Genomic DNA, 23,918 nt, shown 5'->3' with positions numbered 1-23,918 from the left:
AAAGGGAATGAAATAAAAAAGCAATGAGTCTGTTCCACAGTTTACTGTATGAAGGAAGCTCTGCCAGGTATGGCACCGCCCCTTCCCTTCACCCCCAATGAGTCTGTTACACAGTTTACTGTATGAAGGAAGCTCTGCCAGTTATGGCACCGCCCCTTCCCTTCACCCCAATGAGTCTGTTACACAGGTTACTGTATGAAGGAAGCTCTGCCTGGTATGGCACCGCCCCTTCCATTCACCCCCAATGAGTCTGTTACACAGTTTACTGTAAGCCTCATGACACATCAGCTTCCTGGTTACTGCTGAGAATGAAAGAAGAGAAGAGGTGTTAGACTTCAGCATTACTGTGATTTGCTTCAGGGTAGGAGACTTGGTGCTCTGGTAATTGGTTTGTTAAATAGAGAACTTATGTATACAGTCCTGCCATTTACTACACCATCCCTTCCCTTCACCTGTCAATTAGTACATTATATCAAGGCTTTAATATTAGTTTATTACATGGTGTACTGCATGAAGCCCAGCCTGATACTACACCCTTCACTCCTCAGCTAGTCCTTTATACAGAGTGATGCAGAGGTTATGAAGCTCTGCCAGATATCACACCATCCCTTCCCTTCCCTCCTCCAGTTATCTGTTAAATAGTGTTTCCTGTAAGTCTCATCACACATCTATTTCCTGGTCATCTTTGAGAATCATAGTGACTGATCCCGTGCTCTTTAGAGCCCCGGCACTACTCTGAAGGGCGCATATAGATTGATCAAAGGTGAGTGTCTAGGGGGTGGCTCTAGGCACCTCCAGCCAACTGTAGCATTTGTTGTTGAGGCGACTGACTGAGTGTGTAGTACAGGTGACTCTGAGGCACCTGGAGCTTCATGTCTATTCACACTGTGTGCTGCTACTGATAGGTGGGAAACACTTATAGTGCCCCTTCTACGTCCTGGCCTGTAGTGCCAGTAGGCTTTCTTGGTTGGGCCTGGTGGTCGGCCCAAGCCTGTTATGGTGCAGGCAGGTGTTTATGGTGCCGCCGTCTATAGTTGGCTCATGCTGCCCCCCGAGCTCATTCTTGATTCACTTGTACAGTTCTTGTAGAGTCCGGGTTGATGGGTGGTCTTCAGGACAGCATGTGGGTAGGCTCAGGCCACTCAGCGGTGACTGAAAAATTCCCAGGTGGTAGCGGCGGATTCTAGCCCACATCATCCACAACGCGGCAAACATGGGAGTGGCACGCTAACCACTCAGCCACTGCCTCCTCTCTTGTCTTGAATGACTTTAATGTTGCTTCAGGCCACATTGTGTGTTGGTCTCCATGGCCCTGGTACCAGGAGCACCAAGAGACAATCTAAAGTGGAGGAGGCCAATGGATCCTACCATGAGGTACTTCACATGGGAAGGGCCCTGTATAAAGACTTGCCCGGAGGGATGGCCAGGGATGGGGAAGCAGGGTGGGCGAGGTTAGAGTCCCTTGATAGAGAGTGTCCCAACAACCTAAGATTTGGATGCCATTATTGGCCCTGTTTTCGCCGCGCTTTTCAAACGCTGGCACACGCTCTCTTTTGTATTTCTGTTTCACAGCCATACGGATCATCCACTGAAACTGAGCACACTTGTGTCAGACCTTCACACCTTCCCCTAACAGCCAGCAGGGAGCCGGCAGCCAACGAGCTGTAGGAAAATAAATAAGAGACAGTTTGTGTCTACATCATCAGGTATCGCCAACCCACCATTACGCCCTTACACTTTACCATAATTTGGTCACCAGCCGTTGGAATGTGCCGTTAGAAGGTGACAGGAGATTATTATTAGCCTTACGATCAGCCACTGTCTCAGTATAGGCACTCAGTAACCCACGTAGCCTGTGATATATGTGTGTCACGGCGGGCTGCTGACGACCTTGAGAGGCGGCAGCGCTCAGAGGGTACCGAGAGACTTCACACAAGTCTGGGTGCTTCTCTTTGAGTGTTGCTGCTGTGATGGATGGATTTAACAATACTTATCGCTGTAAAACATTATCGGCAGCAGTTGGGGAAGTCTTTCTATTACCTACATATCCCTTCATCGCCTGACCCTTGCCTGCAGGGAGGGACGCTGCCTCCTGAACGTCATGAGCCTTGATATACTTGTCATGGGCCACGTGGCTGACACACTACCCAAGCTCCATCAATGCAAAGGCACTTTGCTTCCTTTCCGTTACCTGCTTGCAGTAAACTTTAGCATATGGAGAGAAAATTAGTGCAAAGTACTTATGTGGGGGTGGAGGGGATCCTGATTCCATTACTCGCCGTGCTGCTCTCTTTATTGTGTTAACACACACACACACACACACACACACACACACACACACACACACTATTGCTGCAATAAATGTTCTGTGCGATTCCAAGGTATTGTGAAGATAAGTCATCAATGATTATAATTCAATAACATTTAATTTCATTTAGATACTTATCGTTAATTAAAAAAATAATACAGTAAAATACTAAGGCCATGTAAACGTGTTTCATGTTGCTTGAGGGTCAAAACAGGTTTAGAGAATACTGTAGGAAAATGTCTTCAACATATTATAATGACATTGGTGCCCATGAAGATGAAGACCATACAGCCTTATACATTAGGCTGTTAAATAAAGATGGACTTATAACCCAAGCCAGAGGAGTTCCTAGCTGAAGAGCCTTCACATGAGCAAATAGTAACCTAACCTATCACCGCTGAAATAGTAATATTTACCCGCATTTTAAAATCTCATAAACGAGTAATAATAATGGAAGCGGTTAACAGAGTGATGATTAGCAAATACAATATAAACAAATAATTTGTCAACTTTTAGAGTGCGTTGGGTGTGACTCTAGAGTTTTACCAAGACAGGTTACGTATGGCTCACCAAAAGCTAGCTTCTGTTCATTAAACTTTTGAAACACGTCCAGTCTATTAGACTGTGGCCTTGATGAGACTGTGAAATATCCATTGTGAGTCCGTAGTAACAGCTTGAGCCCTGTGGGGGAGATCACAGCCAATACTGTTGGCCATAAGGGCTACAGCTTCCCTCATCATGTCTGGACCTGAGGTGAACGATTGTTTCAGTCCTTGTAGCTGTGCCTCTCTCACAATGGTTTCCATGGACAGTACAAAGGGAGGGCGGTTATGACAGCAAGACACACACAATGGCAGTGTGTGTGTCTTGCTGTCATAACCAAAGGTTTCCTCCCAAGACGACTGACTGTTAGCACACCCCTGTCTGTCTTCTCAGCGGCCTTGCAGTTAAGTTATACACTTTGTATCCCCTCTGTGGCATGTTGCTACACCCGAAGGCTAGGCAGCAAGGCATTGTTACATTAAAAAGCAGCCAAATCCACTTCCAAACTAGGTAAAATTATGTTTTTAATACCTCAACCAAAAATGGCCCCCAGCAGCCTTATACACAGGGCCGCCTATGTCGGGCCTCTCTCTATAAAGTGACTCTAGGTGAGGTGACACCCCCAGCTGTATGCCCCTACTGACTGACTGATAAACAACTGAATAATACACTCAACCACAATTGGGTCTGTCTGATCACATGTCTGTCAGGTGTTTGAAGAATAGTAAGAAAAGAGGAAGAAGAGGGTGAAGGTAAAGAAAAGTAAAAGACAGATAAAGAAGGAGGAAGAAGAAAAAAGGAAGAGGAGGAGGAAACTAGGCGCCACAATTGTCCTTCCTTCGTGTACCTTTGAGAGCATGACGGGCACCACAGTGTTGACCGTGAAGGTGTCCACCACCTGCGGCCACCTGACCATGTTGATGCCTGTGGAGCACAGGTCGAGGCCTCGCCCGCCCACCAGCTGGCCAACCACTGCTGCCGCCTCCGAGTGACTCTGCTCATTGGCCACATCTGAAGGACAACACCATGATCTTAAAATGACAAAGATCTGAGGCCAAAGAAACTGAAAAAAAAAAAAAAAAAAGTACATAGATTGCATGGTGATCTAACTAAAAGTATTTAAGTGGGTGATGGGGATTAAGAAAGCTGATGATAAAGCACCAATACTATAAAACAGGAGGTGAGAGTTCAAGAAGATCTGGAAGCAATGGGCGTTGGAGAGGCTGAGGGAAGACACAAATATAAAGCATGACACCGGAGATTCCAGGACACACAAACTTGAGAAGAAGGAAAGTTAAGATACAGGCTGCACGGTGATCAAAGTGAGAGTATTTAAATAGGTTTTGGGAACTAGCAGAGTAAGGTGATGTTGGCAAGTCACTAACACTAAAAACAAGAGCTCAGAACCTCCAGTGATGGGAAAAAGTTGGCCCAATTCAAGTTCAGGAAAGAGACAAAAACTGGCTGGCAAACTATTAACCCATCCGCTGCGATTGGAACGGATATTGCCTTCACTGGTAGCCTGATAACATATAGTGCCATGTCTTTCTCTGTTTCTGTGGTGGATAGTGGAGTGCTTCCCACATGGTACTGGTGTGCTGGATATCCCTTCACTGGCAGCCTGGTATTATATAGTCCCAGGTGGAGTTCGTAATTTGACACAAGTGTCGTAACTCGAAACAAGGATTTTTAATAATGTACGGGGGCTACGTTGCAACCTCCAAACGTTGTAGGTTGAGGATGTTGTAACCCAAGGATCCCCTGTACTACACACACACACACACACACACACACACACACACACACACACACACACACACACATAATTATATGGTCATGTGTTGCAAGGCCATCAGTAACACAGTGTTCTATGGCATCAGGGCAGGGGGTGGCAAGAGGCGTTACATGGAGGGGGCGCAAACTGTAATTTTTGCATTTCATTATATAAAAAACAAAACAATACAAAAAAAGCTTCGTGAGTGGAGGTTAAATGGTGAGTGTGTCAACCAAGGGTGTGGACGCCCTAAGCACAGGCAGGGAAGCAGCGGAGGAGCTTCAGATAGCAATGGTTTGTACTTCATGGCAGGAACACATCAACCAGGAACATGATCAGGCAGGTTTAGGACACACTGCATCTAAGGGAGTCATGTTTACTCTTTTGGATTCTATCCCTCTCTGTTTCTTTATCTCCAGTTTCCTTTCCGGCCGTTCTATCTCTGCTGTGGTGGACGGTCACTGTTCTTCCCCTAAACCTATCAACAGTGGTGCTCCACAGGGCTCTGTCCCATCACCCACTCTCTTCCTGTTATTCATCAATGATCTTCTTTCCATAACAACTATCTTATCCACTCATACGCTGATGACTCCACTCTGCATTATTCAACTTCTATCAACAGAAGACCCTCTCAACATGAATTACAAGACTCCAGACTGGAGGCTGCAGAACGCTTAGCCTCAGACCTTGCTATCATTTCCGATTGGGGTAAAAGGAACCTTGTGTCCTTCAATGCCTCAAAAACACAGTTTCTCCACCTGTCCACACAACACAAACTTCCAAACACCTATCCACTATTCCTCAACAACACTCAGCTGTCACCTTCAACGCTAAACATCCTCGGTCTATCCTTAACTCAAAATTTCAACTGGAAACTTCACATCTCCTCTCTCGCTAAATCAACTTCCTCGAGGTTGGGCGCTCTGTATTGTCTCCGCCAGTTCTTCTCCCCCGCGCAGTTGCTATCTATATACAGGGGCCTTGTCCACCCTCGTATGGAGTATGCATCTCGTGTGGGGGGGCTCCACCCACACAGCTCTTCTGGACAGAGTGGAGTCTAAGGCTCTTTGTCTCATCAGCTCTCCTCCTCCTACTGACTTTTAAATTCGGCCGACATGTTGCCTCTTTCTATCTTATATCGATATTTTCACGCTAATTGCTCTTCTGAACTTGCTAACTGCATGCTTCCCCCCCTCACGCGGCCCCGCTGCACACGACTTTCTACTCATGCTCATCCCTATTCTGTCTAAACCCCTCATGCAGGAGTTAACCAGAATCTCCATTCTTTCATCCCTTTCACTGGTAAACTCTGGAGAAGCCTTCCTTCGTCTGTATTTCCTCCTGCCTATGACATGACCTCTTTCAAGAAGTGTATCAAGACACCTCCACCCAAAATTGACCTCTCTTCTGGCTACTTTTTACTTTTTACTTTTGTGGGAGAGGCGAGTAGCGGGCTTTTTTTTGTTGCACTTGAGCTGATGCTCTCTCTCTCTCTCTCTCTCTCTCTCTCTCTCTCTCTCTCTCTCTCTCTCTCTCTCTCTCTCTCTCTCTCTCTCTCTCTCTCTCTCTCTCTCTCTCTCTCTCTCTCTCTCTCTCTCTCTCTCTCTCTCTCTCTCTCTCTCTCTCTCTCTCTCTCTCTCTCTCTCTCTCTCTCTCTCTCTCTCTTCCACATTTTATTTCGTTATTACTAAATTTTTCTCCTACATACTGCTAATAATTTATTGTTATTTAAATAATTCACATATTAGCATATAACTACTTCATGCCAAGAAGCAGCAGGAAAAGGTCAGAAGGGCAGATCAGGAGCAGGAAAGAACCCAGGAACACAGACGCCCATCTATGCACTGCTGCTCCAGGCCAGGAAGCAGAAAAAGAATGTTTTCTTACATGAAGGGAAGCAGATCAGGAGCAGGAAAGAACCCAGGAACACAGACACCCATCTATACACTGCTGCTCCAGGCCAAGAAGTAGCAGGAGAAGGTTTTCTTACATGAAGGGAAGCAGATCAGGAGCAGGAAAGAACCCAGGAACACAGACGCCCATCTATACACTGCTGCTCCAGGCCAAGAAGCAGCAGGAGAAGGTTTTCTTACATGAAGGGAAGCAGATCAGGAGCAGGAAAGAACCCAGGAACACAGACGCCCATCTATACACTGCTGCTCCAGGCCAGGAAGCAGCAGGAGAAGGTTTTCTTACATGAAGGGAAGCAGATCAGGAGCAGGAAAGAACCCAGGAACACAGACGCCCATCTATACACTGCTGCTCCAGGCCAGGAAGCAGAACGAGAAGGTTTTCTTACATGAAGGGAGGCAGATCAGGAGCAGGAAAGAACCCAGGAACACAGACGCCCATCTATACACTGCTGCTCCAGGCCAGGAAGCAGAAGTAGAAGGTTTTCTTACATGAAGGGAGGCAGATCAGGAGCAGGAAAGAACCCAGGAACACAGACGCCCATCTATACACTGCTGCTCCAGGCCAGGAAGCAGCAGGAGAAGGTTTTCTTACATGAAGGGAAGCAGATCAGGAGCAGGAAAGAACCCAGGAACACAGACGCCCATCTATACACTGCTGCTCCAGGCCAGGAAGCAGAAAAAGAAGGTTTTCTTACATGAAGGGAGGCAGATCAGGAGCAGGAAAGAACCCAGGAACACAGACGCCCATCTATACACTGCTGCTCCAGGCCAGGAAGCAGCAGGAGAAGGTTTTCTTACATGAAGGGAAGCAGATCAGGAGCAGGAAAGAACCCAGGAACACAGACACCCATCTATACACTGCTGCTCCAGGCCAGGAAGCAGAAAAAGAAGGTTTTCTTACATTAAGGGAGGCAGATCAGTAGGAGGTAAGAACCCAGGAACACAGACGCCCATCTATACACTGCTGCTCCAGGCCAGGAAGCAGCAGGAGAAGGTTTTCTTACATGAAGGGAAGCAGATCAGGAGCAGGAAAGAACCCAGGAACACAGACGCCCATCTATACACTGCTGCTCCAGGCCAGGAAGCAGCAGGAGAAGGTTTTCTTACATGAAGGGAAGCAGATCAGGAGCAGGAAAGAACCCAGGAACACAGACGCCCATCTATACACTGCTGCTCCAGGCCAGGAAGCAGACTGAGGTTGTCCTGTCCTCATTGCTGTGGCCTGTAGGATCATTTTAAGAGACTACTTTCTCAACAGACCCTTTGATAGTAGCCCCAATCTACTACTTCAACACTTCTATCCCATCTCCACTTATTCCACGCCTTGCCGGAGAATATAACCACAAGACAACAGAAGTATACATGCTGACTAATACCTTGGCTGTTGACGCTGCGCTGGCTGTGGACTTCAGGATCTTGTTCATACAGGAACAGCTGCTTCTGGAAACACAAGATGCTGTCACAAGCAAGGTCCATCTTATTAATGCCATAGGAGTGTTTAGTATACATGGCTGAGGCAAGAGTCTTCCTCACCTATAGAGCGCAGGAAGCGGATGAGGTCTTTGCTGAGGTTCCACTCCCTGGCTTCTGGAGTGGCATGGAGGAGACGCGTTGCAAGGCAGCGACTCACGGAGGCACTCTCCAGATTCTGTCCCGGGGAAGCAAGGCAAACTTTATTTATGGAGACAAAATTACCTCCACCAAAACAAGGCAAAAAGTGTGTTAACGGTGTGACTAGAAACCACATTCATAAACTATTGTCAGATGAATGCCATGAAATTAGACAAAACTAATAGCCCACCTTGCTTCTCCTTCCTCACCCTCCTGCAAAATGATGAGGCATGAGGCTGCTGTGTCCAGCTGGGGAACCTCCAGTGCTCGTATGAAGAGCTGCTTGGGGCTGCCGGCTGCTGATAGAGGTAGTGCCAGAGTGCCAGCTCTGTCTTGCAGGCACACTCCACCACCGTCTGGAGGTACACCGGAAACTCCCCGATGAACTCCAGCACCGGGGCAGCAGGCAGTCTGGGAGGCCTCCTCCTCTAGGGCCAGATACCCTTGTCAGTTATCACCACCACTACCATCACAGAAATACAGAATATCAGACAAACAAGAGAAATTCCCTTAACCCCTTGGGTGCAGACTTCCTACCAGAAGACCTCACCAAGCTACAGGAGTGGAGCAACAAGTGGCTGCTACAATTCAATGAAGAAAACTGTAAAGTCCTGCACCTTGGGAGGGGATATCCAGCACACCAATACCACATGGGAAACACTCCACTATCTGCCACAGAAGCAGAGAAAGACCTGGGACTATAATTATGTTACCAGGCTAACAGTGAAGGTGAAATCCGTGCCAATTGCAGCGGACGGATTAAGAAAAAAACACATGAACATGACAAACGTGACTCACCCCAAAAAAACGGTATTTGAGAGAATCCAAACATTATTGTAGAAATTTAGAATCTCTTCTAATTTAGTGTCATTTTGAAAAGTGTTATTTTGATATTCATTAGTGGCAAGACCCTATCACTACCGCACAAAAACGAAATTGAACCACAATAAAGAATGACTTACAGTGCATTCAGCCACAGGGAGGGGCTGGTGGTGGGAGGCAGTAGTACACAGGCCGGCAAGGAGGCGTCAGTCTGGGCGGCCAGCAGGATGGATGTCCTCCTCAAACATGACAGCTGCCGCCCACAAAAACATGATCAAAACTAACATATAGAAAAAGTGTAAATGTATGCTCTGTCTTCCCATACCAACTATTGCAAAAAGCAGAATAAAAACTTCCTATACCAACTTTTCTTATACTAACTCTTCAATAGTTCATATACCAACTCTTCAGTACTTCAACACTTCCTATACCAACTCTTCTTATACTAACTCTTCAATAGTTCCTATACCAACTCTTCAACTCTTCAACACTTCCTATACCAACTTTTCTTATACTAACTCTTCAATAGTTCCTATACCAACTCTTCAACACTTCCTATACCAACTCTTCTTATACTAACTCTTCAATACTTCAACACTTCCTATACCAACTCTTCTTATACTAACTCTTCAATACTTCAACACTTCCTATACCAACTCTTCTTATACTAACTCTTCAATAGTTCCTATACCAACTCTTCCTATACTAACTCTTCAATACTTCAATACTTCCTATACCAACTTTTCTTATACTAACTCTTCAATACTTCAACACTTCCTATACCAACTTTTCTTATACTAACTCTTCAATACTTCAACACTTCCTATACCAACTTTTCTTATACTAACTCTTCAATACTTCAACACTTCCTATACCAACTTTTCTTATACTAACTCTTCAATACTTCAACACTTCCTATACCAACTTTTCTTATACTAACTCTTCAATACTTCCTATACCAACTTTTCTTATACTAACTCTTCAACACTTCCTATACCAACTTTTCTTATACTAACTCTTCAACACTTCCTATACCAACTTTTCTTATACCAACTCTTCAATACTTCCTATACCAACTTTTCTTATACCAACTCTTCAATACTTCCTATACCAACTTTTCTTATACCAACTCTTCAACACTTCCTATACCAACTTTTCTTATACTAACTCTTCAATAGTTCCTATACCAACTTTTCTCATACTAACTCTTCAATAGTTCCTATACCAACTTTTCTCATACTAACTCTTCAATAGTTCCTATACCAACTTTTCTCATACTAACTCTTCAATACTTCCTATACCAACTCTTCAACACTTCCTATACCAACTTTTCTCATACTAACTCTTCAATAGTTCCTATACCAACTCTTCAACACTTCCTATACCAACTTTTCTCATACTAACTCTTCAATAGTTCCTATACCAACTCTTCAACACTTCCTATACCAACTTTTCTCATACTAACTCTTCAATAGTTCCTATACCAACTCTTCAACACTTCCTATACCAACTTTTCTCATACTAACTCTTCAATAGTTCCTATACCAACTCTTCAACTCTTCAACACTTCCTATACCAACTTTTCTCATACTAACTCTTCAATAGTTCCTATACCAACTCTTCAACTCTTCAACACTTCCTATACCAACTTTTCTCATACTAACTCTTCAATAGTTCCTATACCAACTCTTCAACACTTCAACACTTCCTATACCAACTTTTCTCATACTAACTCTTCAATAGTTCCTATACCAACTCTTCAACTCTTCAACACTTCCTATACCAACTTTTCTCATACTAACTCTTCAATAGTTCCTATACCAACTCTTCAACACTTCCTATACCAACTTTTCTCATACTAACTCTTCAATAGTTCCTATACCAACTCTTCAACTCTTCAACACTTCCTATACCAACTTTTCTCATACTAACTCTTCAATAGTTCCTATACCAACTCTTCAACACTTCCTATACCAACTTTTCTCATACTAACTCTTCAATAGTTCCTATACCAACTCTTCAACACTTCAACACTTCCTATACCAACTTTTCTCATACTAACTCTTCAATAGTTCCTATACCAACTCTTCAACACTTCAACACTTCCTATACCAACTTTTCTCATACTAACTCTTCAATAGTTCCTATACCAACTCTTCAACACTTCCTATACCAACTTTTCTTATACTAACTCTTCAATAGTTCCTATACCAACTCTTCAACTCTTCAACACTTCCTATACCAACTTTTCTTATACTAACTCTTCAATAGTTCCTATACCAACTCTTCAACTCTTCAACACTTCTTATACCAACTTTTCTCATACTAACTCTTCAATAGTTCCTATACCAACTCTTCTTATACTAACTCTTCAATAGTTCCTATACCAACTCTTCTTATACTAACTCTTCAATAGTTCCTATACCAACTCTTCTTATACTAACTCTTCAATAGTTCCAATACCAACTCTTCAATAGTTCCTATACCAACTCTTCTTATACCAACTCTTCAATAGTTCCTATACCAACTCTTCTTATACTAACTCTTCAATAGTTCCAATACCAACTCTTCAATACTTCCTATACCAACTCTTCTTATACTAACTCTTCAATAGTTCCTATACCAACTCTTCAATACTTCCTATACCAACTCTTCTTATACTAACTCTTCAATAGTTCCTATACCAACTCTTCAATACTTCCTATACCAACTCTTCTTATACTAACTCTTCAATAGTTCCTATACCAACTCTTCAATACTTCCTATACCAACTCTTCTTATACTAACTCTTCAATAGTTCCTATACCAACTCTTCAATACTTCCTATACCAACTCTTCTTATACTAACTCTTCAATAGTTCCTATACCAACTCTTCTTATACTAACTCTTCAATAGTTCCTATACCAACTCTTCTTATACTAACTCTTCAATAGTTCCTATACCAACTCTTCAACACTTCCTATACCAACTCTTCTTATACTAACTCTTCAATACTTCAACACTTCCTATACCAACTCTTCTTATACTAACTCTTCAATAGTTCCTATACCAACTCTTCTTATACTAACTCTTCAATAGTTCCTATACCAACTCTTCAACACTTCCTATACCAACTCTTCTTATACTAACTCTTCAATAGTTCCTATACCAACTCTTCAACACTTCCTATACCAACTCTTCTTATACTAACTCTTCAATACTTCAACACTTCCTATACCAACTCTTCTTATACTAACTCTTCAATACTTCAACACTTCCTATACCAACTCTTCTTATACTAACTCTTCAATAGTTCCTATACCAACTCTTCAATACTTCCTATACCAACTCTTCTTATACTAACTCTTCAATAGTTCCTATACCAACTCTTCAATACTTCCTATACCAACTCTTCTTATACTAACTCTTCAATAGTTCCTATACCAACTCTTCAATACTTCCTATACCAACTCTTCTTATACTAACTCTTCAATAGTTCCTATACCAACTCTTCAACTCTTCAACACTTCCTATACCAACTCTTCTTATACTAACTCTTCAATACTTCAATACTTCCTATACCAACTCTTCTTATACTAACTCTTCAACACTTCCTATACCAACTCTTCAATACTTCAATACTTCCTATACCAACTCTTCTTATACTAACTCTTCAATACTTCAATACTTCCTATACCAACTCTTCTTATACTAACTCTTCAATACTTCAACACTTCCTATACCAACTCTTCTTATACTAACTCTTCAATACTTCAACACTTCCTATACCAACTCTTCTTATACTAACTCTTCAATACTTCAACACTTCCTATACCAACTCTTCCTGTAGCAACCCTTCTTGGAACAACTGCAAAAAATAGAATCAAAACTTCCTATACCAATTCTTCATATACTAACTCTTCAAAAATTCCTCTACCACCTCTTCAATACTCCAACACTTCCTCTACCAACTCTCCCTAAAGCAACCCTTCCTGTAACAACTCTTGCAGAAACAAAATCAACACTAACATTGAGTGAACGTTGAGGTGTATGGTTTGCCTTCCTATACAAACTCTTTGGCAGCAGGATTTCTGAGGCATGAAAATTTATGTCTCCCGAGTCATTATCCCAATCCTGGTGAACAGTCTTGCAGGCCAGTTATGTAATACCACCCTGACTAACAGCTCCAGCCATGCCCCCAGGGCCTAGGAGCAGTAGCGTGACAATGTTTTCTGCACTAATAATGCCGTAAACCAGCCATGTGGGATGCTGGCTACCTCCCTCCTTCACTACATCAACATAAGGTTTCACAGACATCCCTTAGTGCCAGGCAGCAGTGAAGGAGTGCCTCATTACAGTGCCAGTCAGAGTCACTCCAGTGCAAGGGGTGCAGAGGATAGCCAGTGTAATGGAAGCTGATTTGTCAGTGTTTATGGAGGAGCCATCGAGCACTGAATGCTGCTAAATGCCACTCATCTGTACACTCTTTCATGAGGGCAGTGATTAGAGGGATTGGTTTAGTTTAGCACAGTTATTGTTTTGACCTTGACTTACTTCCTCTACTGTAAAAATAATAATAATAATAATAAGAAGAAGAAGAAGAAAAAGAAGAAGAATAAGAATAATAATAATAATAAGAAGAAGAAGAAGAATACAAACTTGACTGCTTGAATATTGCGGGACTCAGTGAGGTGAGGAGGGTTAGGGAGGGACCCAAACTGTACACACTGCATTCACATTAATCCTTTTGTTTAGCACTAAAGGGAAATACTGTCCATGATTCCCTTGAGAAAAGTCTTAATTCTTCAACAGCAAAACCTGTCGTGTGCGAAGTATAAAAGATTACACACGAAAATGATTAGTCAAGTTAAGCCTCACCTTCCCAGCGGCTGTATGGACGCATGGAGTGAAGGGCAGCGTGATTCTCCGGGCCATGAAGGTGTGGGACTTGTCCGAGGAGTTTGGGAACAAAGGGAGCCACGCGCGTGTGCTGTGAACCCCACTGTGGAGCCAGAGGGCGTGGCTCAGGTGGAGCTTGTGGCTCACGGTGCAGCACAGCCTCACAGCTTGACGCCAGCACGATGGGAGTCATCTGGGCGCTGTGGAACTGGGGAGAGAAACAGACAGGCAGAAAACAACAAAGTGATGTTAACCTTAGTATAGTGTGCCCCGATGCACATGACTTTTACTCAAGCTATCAGTTTTGGATATGGGAATGTCCAAAACTCCTATGAAAGCCTAGTCAAATATGTTTCTTAGGTTCATGGTACAGAAAAAGGGTCAAACTACCAGGGTCATAAAACTACCCCTGGAAATGCCCCAAACTCCTACGAAGGCCTTGTCAAATACATGTGATTGGGCGCTGAAATGTATAAAGAATATGACCGTAAGACACACAAGTAGTTTGCCTCAATTAAATACGTAGTTTGACATGCCTGGAGCAAGTTTTTAGAATAAGCAAAGTTTGCAAACATTTCTGAAGGCTTCCATGGCCTTTGTATGACTTTAAGAATGACTAACCAATCTTCATTATGAGGAAGAACCAGCTAACCTAACCTAACCAATCTTCATTATGAGGAAGAACCAGCTAGCCTAACCTATCCTAACCAATCTTCATTATGAGGAAGAACCAGCTAGCCTAACCTAACCTAACTTAACCTAACCAATTTTCATTAAGAGGAAGAAGCAGCTGTTTTGTCATAAAGGTGTTGGAGATAATTTTAGCGACTTTGACTCTGGCCAAAAGTAGGCGACTCCAGTGACTGCGCTCCACCCCCCTGCTACTTACCATATTGGTTATAGTAATGGCAAGAGACAGTGGACGGTCCTCAGAGTGGTCCCAGCGCAGAGACACAGTCAGCAGGGAGCCAAATGCACTCCACAGCAGCAATCCTCCTCCTGTCCAGCTCATGCCCAGCACAGTGCCATCAGGAGCCCACTTCATGAAAACAAAGGGATGAGAATATGTAAATAAATAGATAAATAAAGACAAAGCAAAGTAATAGAAGCACTATTACTCCCTTCTTTTCTTGAGTCTTGACTGACAGAAGCTTGAATAAAAACAGCAAATGCATAGAAGCACTTTTACCACCTTTCATGCCTTGGCCCACAGAAGCTTAGATACAGACAGCAAAGGAATGGAAACACTCAACACCTCCTTTCTATTTAGCTTTGGCCCACAGAAGCTTAGATACAGACAGCAAAGGAATGGAAACACTCAACACCTCCTTTCTATTTAGCTTTGGCCCACAGAAGCTTAGATACAGACAGCAAAGGAATGGAAACACTCAACACCTCCTTTCTATTTAGCTTTGGCCCACAGAAGCTTAGATACAGACAGCAAAGGAATGGAAACACTCAACACCTCCTTTCTATTTAGCTTTGGCCCACAGAAGCTTAGATACAGACAGCAAAGGAATGGAAACACCCAACACCTCCTTTCTATTTAGCTTTGGCCCACAAAAGCTTAGATAAACACACAGCAAAGGAATGGAAACACTCAACACCTCCTTTCTATTTAGCTTTGGCCCACAAAAGCTTAGATACAGACAGCAAAGGAATGGAAACACTCAATACCTCCTTTCTATTTAGCTTTGGCCCACAGAAGCTTAGATACAGACAGCAAAGGAATGGAAACACTCAACACCTCCTTTCTATTTAGCTTTGGCCCACAGAAGCTTAGATACAGACAGCAAAGGAATGGAAACACTCAACACCTCCTTTCTATTTAGCTTTGGCCCACAGAAGCTTAGATACAGACAGCAAAGGAATGGAAACACTCAACACCTCCTTTCTATTTAGCTTTGGCCCACAGAAGCTTAGATAAACACACAGCAAAGGAATGGAAACACTCAACACCTCCTTTCTATTTAGCTTTGGCCCACAGAAGCTTAGATACAGACAGCAAAGGAATGGAAACACTCAACACCTCCTTTCTATTTAGCTTTGGCCCACAGAAGCTTAGATACAGACAGCAAAGGAATGGAAACACTCAACACCTCCTTTCTATTTAGCTTTGGCCCACAGAAGCTTAGATAAACACACAGCAAAGGAATGGAAACACTCAACACCTCCTTTCTATTTAGCTTTGGCCCACAGAAGCTTAGATACAGACAGCAAAGGAATGGAAACACTCAACACCTCCTTTCTATTTAGCTTTGGCCCACAGAAGCTTAGATACAGACAGCAAAGGAATGGAAACACTCAACACCTCCTTTCTATTTAGCTTTGGCCCACAGAAGCTTAGATAAACACACAGCAAAGGAATGGAAACACTCAACACCTCCTTTCTATTTAGCTTTGGCCCACAGAAGCTTAGATAAACACACAGCAAAGGGATGAACACACTTTTACAACCTAATTTCCTCTTGAGCCTTGGCCCTCAGAACCTCAAACAAAGATATAGGAGCCTCAAAGAGCTGCCAAAACAGCCTTGTGTATACACAGGAAAGAAGTGTTTAATATATCTTTGGGTACATTATTAGTCTCACATTGAACAAACACTCTCAGCAATGGGGTGTGAGACAAATAGTGATGGATTAGGTAAGGGACACTCACCCACTGGCCCTGGTGACTCTCCCTCCGTAGTCTCTGTCTGAGGACACCATAATGTGGGACACCTCCAGGCCGCCTGTTGCCTCACTCACCGGGGTCCAGCCACACCACGTCCTGGGAACTGTGAGGTGGAGGTGGCTGAGTGGTCAGCATGCTGGCACCATATCCAGGAGGGTGTGGGTTCATGTCCTGCCCACCGCCACAAGCTGGGATTTTTCAGTCACCGCTGAGTGGCTCAAGACTACCCACATGCTCACTAGTCTCCCGCAAACCTTCATTCCAAAAATGTTAGTGACTCAGTGCACATCATCCTTCCCTTTGATCCTCATTGCTAAACCTTCATGAGTCTTGGTACAGGCCAAGGGCACACAAAAATAGAGATTACAATGAAAAATCTATACAAAACAACATGTATACTTCAAGGACAGGCTGTCTTAGAAGGTATAATTACTTCTTACAGCTAGGGAGGCAGCTTTAGGTCAAAACATAAAACAACATCAACAAAAAAGTCCTGCATAGTAAGTGAATAACTCACATCAGGATCAAATTTGAGGCGGTGAGGAAAGCTGCCCTGCCGTCGCTGAGGACCACCACCGGGGAACACGCCAGGTCCACCACATGCACCCCCGGAGCCTCTAGGGGCACCGCTGCAGGGCAAGACTAAACACACCGGACTCCCCCCACACATACCACAGCCCCTAAAGACCTGACCTTACCTGAAGAATGATGGCACTTTGTTGTATAGAAAGTAAGGAAGCATATATGATTTTTCTTCAAGATCTATATTAACTGTTTGGGGTTTTGTTGGGTTAAGTTTAGGGTATCTTCAAACACGTGATAGCCAGCACCTTATGGTATAAATCAACAAAGAATGACCTCACTTTGTTGTATAGAAAGTCTCATTAATAGGGAAGCATATATGAATCTTCTGAATCAAGGCCTATAGTAACTGTTGGGATTTGTTAGGCTAGGTCAGGTTAACTTCTACAGTGAGAGGCTTTTCAAACAGGCTATGGTCCACAAAGTCAAGAGCCTCGGAGACTCACCCTTCACTGCCAGCTGATCATTGCAGAATGGGACGCGCCGCAGGTCCACGCACCTTGTAGCTGTAGTTGACGGAGCCGTCCCAACACAGCTGCTGGGTATGGCCCGGCACAGTAGCAACCATCAGCTCCTCCCATAGACACACCAGCCCAGTCACGCCTCTGTTCACCTCAGTCTGAAAAGCCTGAAAAACACCATCAAACTGAAGGCATTGACGGGAAGGAAAAGGGGAGGGAAGGGGAAGGAAATGAAAAGGTAAGAAGGGAAAGGAAGGGAAGGGAAGGGATGGAGGGGAATAGATGAAGAGATGGAAAGGAAAGGATGGGAAGGAAGTGAAAGGAAGGGCAGGGAAATGAATTGGTAGGAAAGGATGTGAAGGGAAGGGAAGGGAAGGGAGGAGAAGAGAAGGGAAAGAAAGGGAAAGCAGGGGAAGGAGGGGAAAGGATGAAGAGATGGCAAGGAGAGGATGGGAAGAAACGGAAAGAAAGGGAAGGGAGGGGAGGGAAACGAATTGCTAGAGAAAGGGATGAGAAGGGAAGGAAGGGGAAGGGAACGGAAGGGATGGGAGGGAAACGAATTGGAAAAGAAAGGGATGAAAAGGGAAGGAAGGGGAAGGGAACGGAAGGGATGGGAGGGAAACGAATTGGAAAAGAAAGGAATGAGAAGGGAAGGAAGGGAGGGGAAGGGAAGGGAAAGAATTGCTGCCACTCACAGTAACACAATTGGTAGAGAAAGGGATGAGAAGGGAAGGAAGGGAAGGGAAGGGAAGGGAAAGAATTGCTGCCATCACAGTAACACAATTGGTAGAGAAAGGGATGAGAAGGGAAGGAAGGGAGGGGAAGGGAAGGGAAAGAATTGCTGCCATCACAGTAACACAATTGGTAGAGAAAGGGATGAGAAGGGAAGGAAGGGAAGGGAAAGAATTGCTGCCACTCACAGTAACACAATTGGTAGAGAAAGGGATGAGAAGGGAAGGGAAGGAAGGAAAGAATTGCTGCCATCACAGTAACACAATTGGTAGAGAAAGGGATGAGAAGGGAAGGAAGGGAAGGGAAAGAATTGCTGCCACTCACAGTAACACAATTGGTAGAGAAAGGGATGAGAAGGGAAGGGAAGGGAAGGGAAAGAGTTGCCACCACTCACAGTAACACAATTGGTAGAGAAAGGGATGAGAAGGGAAGGAAGGGAAGGGAAGGGAAGGGAAAGAGTTGCCACCACTCACAGTAACACAATTGGTAGAGAAAGGGATGAGAAGGGAAGGAAGGGAAGGGAAGGGAAGGGAAAGAATTGCTGCCATCACAGTAACACAATTGGTAGAGAAAGGGATGAGAGAAGGAAGGAAGGAAGGAAGGGAAAAGAGTTGCTGCCATCACAGTAACACAATTGGTAGAGAAAGGGATGAGAAGGGAAGGGAAGGGAAGGGAAGGGAAGGGAAGGGAAAGAATTGCTGCCACTCACAGTAACACAATTGGTAGAGAAAGGGATGAGAAGGGAAGGAAGGGAAGGGAAGGGAAGGGAAAGAATTGCCACCACTCACAGTAACACAATTGGTAGAGAAAGGGATGAGAAGGGAAGGAAGGGAAGGAAGGAAGGAAGGAAAGAGTTGCTGCCATCACAGTAACACAATTGGTAGAGAAAGGGATGAGAAGGGAAGGAAGGGTAGGAAGGAAGGAAGGGAAAGAGTTGCTGCCATCACAGTAACACAATTGGTAGAGAAAGGGATGAGAAGGGAAGGGAAGGGAAGGGAAAGAATTGCTGCCACTCACAGTAACACAATTGGTAGAGAAAGGGATGAGAAGGGAAGGGAAGGGAAGGGAAGGGAAGGGAAAGAGTTGCTGCCATCACAGTAACACAATTGGTAGAGAAAGGGATGAGAAGGGAAGGGAAGGGAAGGGAAGGGAAGGGAAAGAATTGCTGCCATCACAGTAACACAATTGGTAGAGAAAGGGATGAGAAGGGAAGGGAAGGGAAGGGAAAGAATTGCTGCCACTCACAGTAACACAATTGGTAGAGAAAGGGATGAGAAGGGAAGGGAAGGGAAGGGAAGGGAAGGGAAAGAGTTGCTGCCATCACAGTAACACAATTGGTAGAGAAAGGGATGAGAAGGGAAGGAAGGGAAGGGAAAGAATTGCTGCCACTCACAGTAACACAAGTGGTAGAGAAAGGGATGAGAAGGAAGGAAGGGAAGGAAGGGAAGGGAAAGAGTTGCTGCCATCACAGTAACACAATTGGTAGAGAAAGGGATGAGAAGGGAAGGGAAGGGAAGGGAAGGGAAGGGAAAGAATTGCTGCCATCACAGTAACACAATTGGTAGAGAAAGGGATGAGAAGGGAAGGAAGGGAAGGGAAGGGAAGGGAAAGAGTTGCTGCCATCACAGTAACACAATTGGTAGAAAGGGATGAGAAGGAAGGGAAGGGAAGGAAGGGAAGGAAAGAATTGCTGCCATCACAGTAACACAATTGGAAGAGAAAGGGATGAGAAGGAAGGAAGGAAGGAAGGGAAGGAAAGAATTGCTGCCATCACAGTAACACAATTGGTAGAGAAAGGGATGAGAAGGGAAGGAAGGAAGGAAGGAAGGGAAAGAATTGCTGCAATCACAGTAACACAATTGGTAGAGAAAGGGATGAGAAGGGAAGGAAGGGAAGGGAAGGGAAGGGAAAGAATTGCTGCCATCACAGTAACACAATTGGTAGAGAACGGGATGCGAAGGGAAGGGACGGGAAGGGAAGGGAAGGGAAAGAATTGCTGCCATCACAGTAACACAATTGGTAGAGAAAGGGATGAGAAGAGAAGGGAAGGGAAGGGAAAGAATTGCTGCCACTCACAGTAACACAATTGGTAGAGAAAGGGATGAGAAGGGAAGGAAGGGAAGGAAGGGAGGGAAAGAGTTGCCACCACTCACAGTAACACAATTGGTAGAGAAAGGATGAGAAGGGAAGGAAGGAAGGGAAGGAAGGGAAAGAATTGCTGCCATCACAGTAACACAATTGGTAGAGAAAGGGATGAGAAGGGAAGGAAGGAAGGAAGGGAAGGAAGGGAAAGAATTGCTGCCATCACAGTAACACAATTGGTAGAGAAAGGGAAGGAAGGAAGGGAAGGAAGGAAAGAATTGCTGCCATCACAGTAACACAATTGGTAGAGAAAGGGAAGGAAGGAAGGAAGGGAAGGGAAAGAATTGCCACCACTCACAGTAACACAATTGGTAGAGAAAGGGATGAGAAGGGAAGGAAGGGAAGGGAAGGGAAGGGAAAGAATTGCTGCCATCACAGTAACACAATTGGTAGAGAAAGGGATGAGAAGGGAAGGAAGGAAGGGAAGGAAGGAAGGGAAAGAATTGCTGCCATCACAGTAACACAATTGGTAGAAAGGATGAGAAGGAAGGAAGGAAGGGAAGGAAGGGAAAGAATTGCCACCACTCACAGTAACACAATTGGTAGAAAGGGATGAGAAGGGAAGGAAGGAAGGAAGGAAGGGAAAGTATTGCTGCCACTCACAGTAACACAATTGGTAGAGAAAGGGATGAGAAGGGAAGGAAGGGAAGGGAAGGGAAGGGAAAGAGTTGCCACCACTCACAGTAACACAATTGGTAGAGAAAGGGATGAGAAGGGAAGGAAGGGAAGGGAAGGGAAGGGAAAGAATTGCTGCCATCACAGTAACACAATTGGTAGAGAAAGGGATGAGAAGGGAAGGAAGGGAAGGGAAGGGAAGGGAAGGGAAAGAATTGCTGCCATCACAGTAACACAATTGGTAGAGAAAGGGAAGGAAGGGAAGGGAAGGGAAGGGAAAGAATTGCTGCCATCACAGTAACACAATTGGTAGAGAAAGGGAAGGAAGGGAAGGGAAGGGAAGGGAAAGAATTGCCACCACTCACAGTAACACAATTGGTAGAGAAAGGGATGAGAAGGGAAGGAAGGGAAGGGAAGGGAAAGAATTGCTGCCATCACAGTAACACAATTGGTAGAGAAAGGGATGAGAAGGGAAGGAAGGGAAGGGAAGGGAAGGGAAAGAATTGCTGCCATCACAGTAACACAATTGGTAGAGAAAGGGATGAGAAGGGAAGGAAGGGAAGGGAAGGGAAGGGAAAGAATTGCCACCACTCACAGTAACACAATTGGTAGAGAAAGGGATGAGAAGGGAAGGAAGGGAAGGGAAGGGAAGGGAAAGAATTGCTGCCACTCACAGTAACACAATTGGTAGAGAAAGGGATGAGAAGGGAAGGAAGGGAAGGGAAGGGAAGGGAAAGAGTTGCCACCACTCACAGTAACACAATTGGTAGAGAAAGGGATGAGAAGGGAAGGAAGGGAAGGGAAGGGAAGGGAAAGAGTTGCCACCACTCACAGTAACACAATTGCTGTATCCTTGACATGACATTTTGTGGTAAAAACTAAGAATGGACGACATTTTCCTGTGTTATTCCCCAAGGTTCTGAGGAGCAGCAAAATCCATCCCAGCACTCACTGTGGAGATCATGAGAGGCGGACGGGCTCACAGGCATACAGGTTGGAAGACTCCCGCTTGGGGGGGCTGGCAGGTCCCTCTGCTCGTAAACCTCCCGCCGAGACTCATCAGCCACGACAGAGTATAAGATCAGCCGATTCTTGTTGGTCTGCAAGTCATTGGGTGATTAACGTACAAGATTGCCTTCTGTCTCCACAGCAACAACAACTACACCGACTGACTACATATACTCTTTTATCTCTATTCTATTATATTTGGTTTGAAGGCAGCTCATTTATTCGCTCTTTTATAGGGGCAGTGATCAACATACAAAGGGAGCACCAATTCATAAACCAGGCCATGGAAATGACCCCCACAAATCCTAGGAAAGCCTTGTCAAGTGTGTGTGCTTGGGGGGCGAAAGGTTTTGGTTTATGAGGCCCAGCCTGAAACACTTATGCCAACCACCACCATGGATGTGTCCTGGCACCACTCCAGCACCTGGCTGGTGCCGCTGCTGTTCACACACCAACCACCACCATGGATGTGTCCTGGCACCACTCCAGCACCTGGCTGGTGCCGCTGCTGTTCACAGACTCCTCCGGCCTCTGCTGGACAACACAGGCACACGGCACACTTCTTGGGGTGAATTGAGACACTTCTTGGGGTGAACTGAGACACTTCTTGGGGTGAATTGAGACACTTCTTGGGGTGAATTGAGACACTTCTTGGGGTGAATTGAGACACTTCTTGGGGTGAATTGAGACACTTCTTGGGGTGAATTGAGACACTTCTTGGGGTGAATTGAGACACTTCTTGGGGTGAATTGAGACACTTCTTGGGGTGAATTGACACTTCTTGGGGTGAATTGAGACACTTCTTGGGGTGAATTGAGACACTTCTTGGAGTGAATTGAGACACTTCTTGGGGTGAATTGAGACACTTCTTGGGGTGAATTGACACACTTCTTGGGGTGAATTGACACTTCTTGGGGTGAATTTAGACAGGTGTAAAAACTGTTTTGTATGGTAAATAAACGAACATCCTCTTACTTGTTGTTGAATTGACTTGATATCTGAATGAATCAAGATCACTTCAAACAAAAATACCCACCTTTCAGACATTTAGGTACCTGTTTTTTTCCCCTTTGGAAAATACCATGATGAATTTGTATCCCGGGTAGCTAGTAAAAAAGAGAAGTAACCTACGTATTGTTACTTTCTGTAAATGCCAGGGAAGTGGTTACATCATGCTGTGTTTTACATGCATTTTAAAGTCAGCAGAAGCTTTATCAATCCTTCTATTTGTAAATCTATTCTCCGACTAACCAAAAATTCTTTCATTAATAGAAAATGTCAAAACCTTGCTTTCTCTAACTCTTCCCGTGACTTCTGGCATCTAGCCAAAAACATCTCCTCCAACTTCACTTCTTCATCTTTCCCTCCACTCCTCAGTCCTGACGGCAACACTGCCGTCTCATCTATCTCTAAGGCTGAACTCTTCTCTCAAACTTTTTCTAAAAACTCCACTCTGGACGATTCTGGGCATATTCCTCCTACTCATCCCCCTCTGACTTCTTTATGCCTGTGCCTGTTATAAAGATTCTTCAAAATGATGTTTTCTATGCCTCTCTGGCCTCAATCCTCAGAAGGCTTATGGACCTGATGGAGTGCCTCCTATTGTCCTTAAAACTGTGCCTCCGTGCTGTCACCTGCCTGGTCAAACTCTTTCGCCTCTGCCTGTCAACATCTACCTTTCCTTCTTGCTGGAAGTATGCCTTCACACAGCCTGTACCTAAGAAGGTGACCGCTCCCAATCCCTCAAACTACCGTCCTATTGCTTTACTTTCTTGTCTATCTAAAGCTTTTGAATCAATCCTTAACCGTAAGATTCAAAAGCACCTTTCCACTTCTGACCTTCTATCTGATCGCC

General features: G+C 44.5%; 1 pseudogene; it reads right to left on the bottom strand.

Annotated features, from left to right (window-relative positions):
• Nucleotides 1-23,918, bottom strand: part of LOC126990684 (C-factor-like) — a 72,856-nt pseudogene that overhangs the window by 33,848 nt on the left and 15,090 nt on the right.

Source organism: Eriocheir sinensis, unplaced genomic scaffold (genome assembly GCF_024679095.1).
Source record: "Eriocheir sinensis breed Jianghai 21 unplaced genomic scaffold, ASM2467909v1 Scaffold19, whole genome shotgun sequence".
NCBI lineage: Eukaryota > Metazoa > Arthropoda > Malacostraca > Decapoda > Varunidae > Eriocheir > Eriocheir sinensis.
Note: the sequence above shows the minus strand (reverse complement) of the source record. Positions and strands in the feature narration are given on the sequence as shown.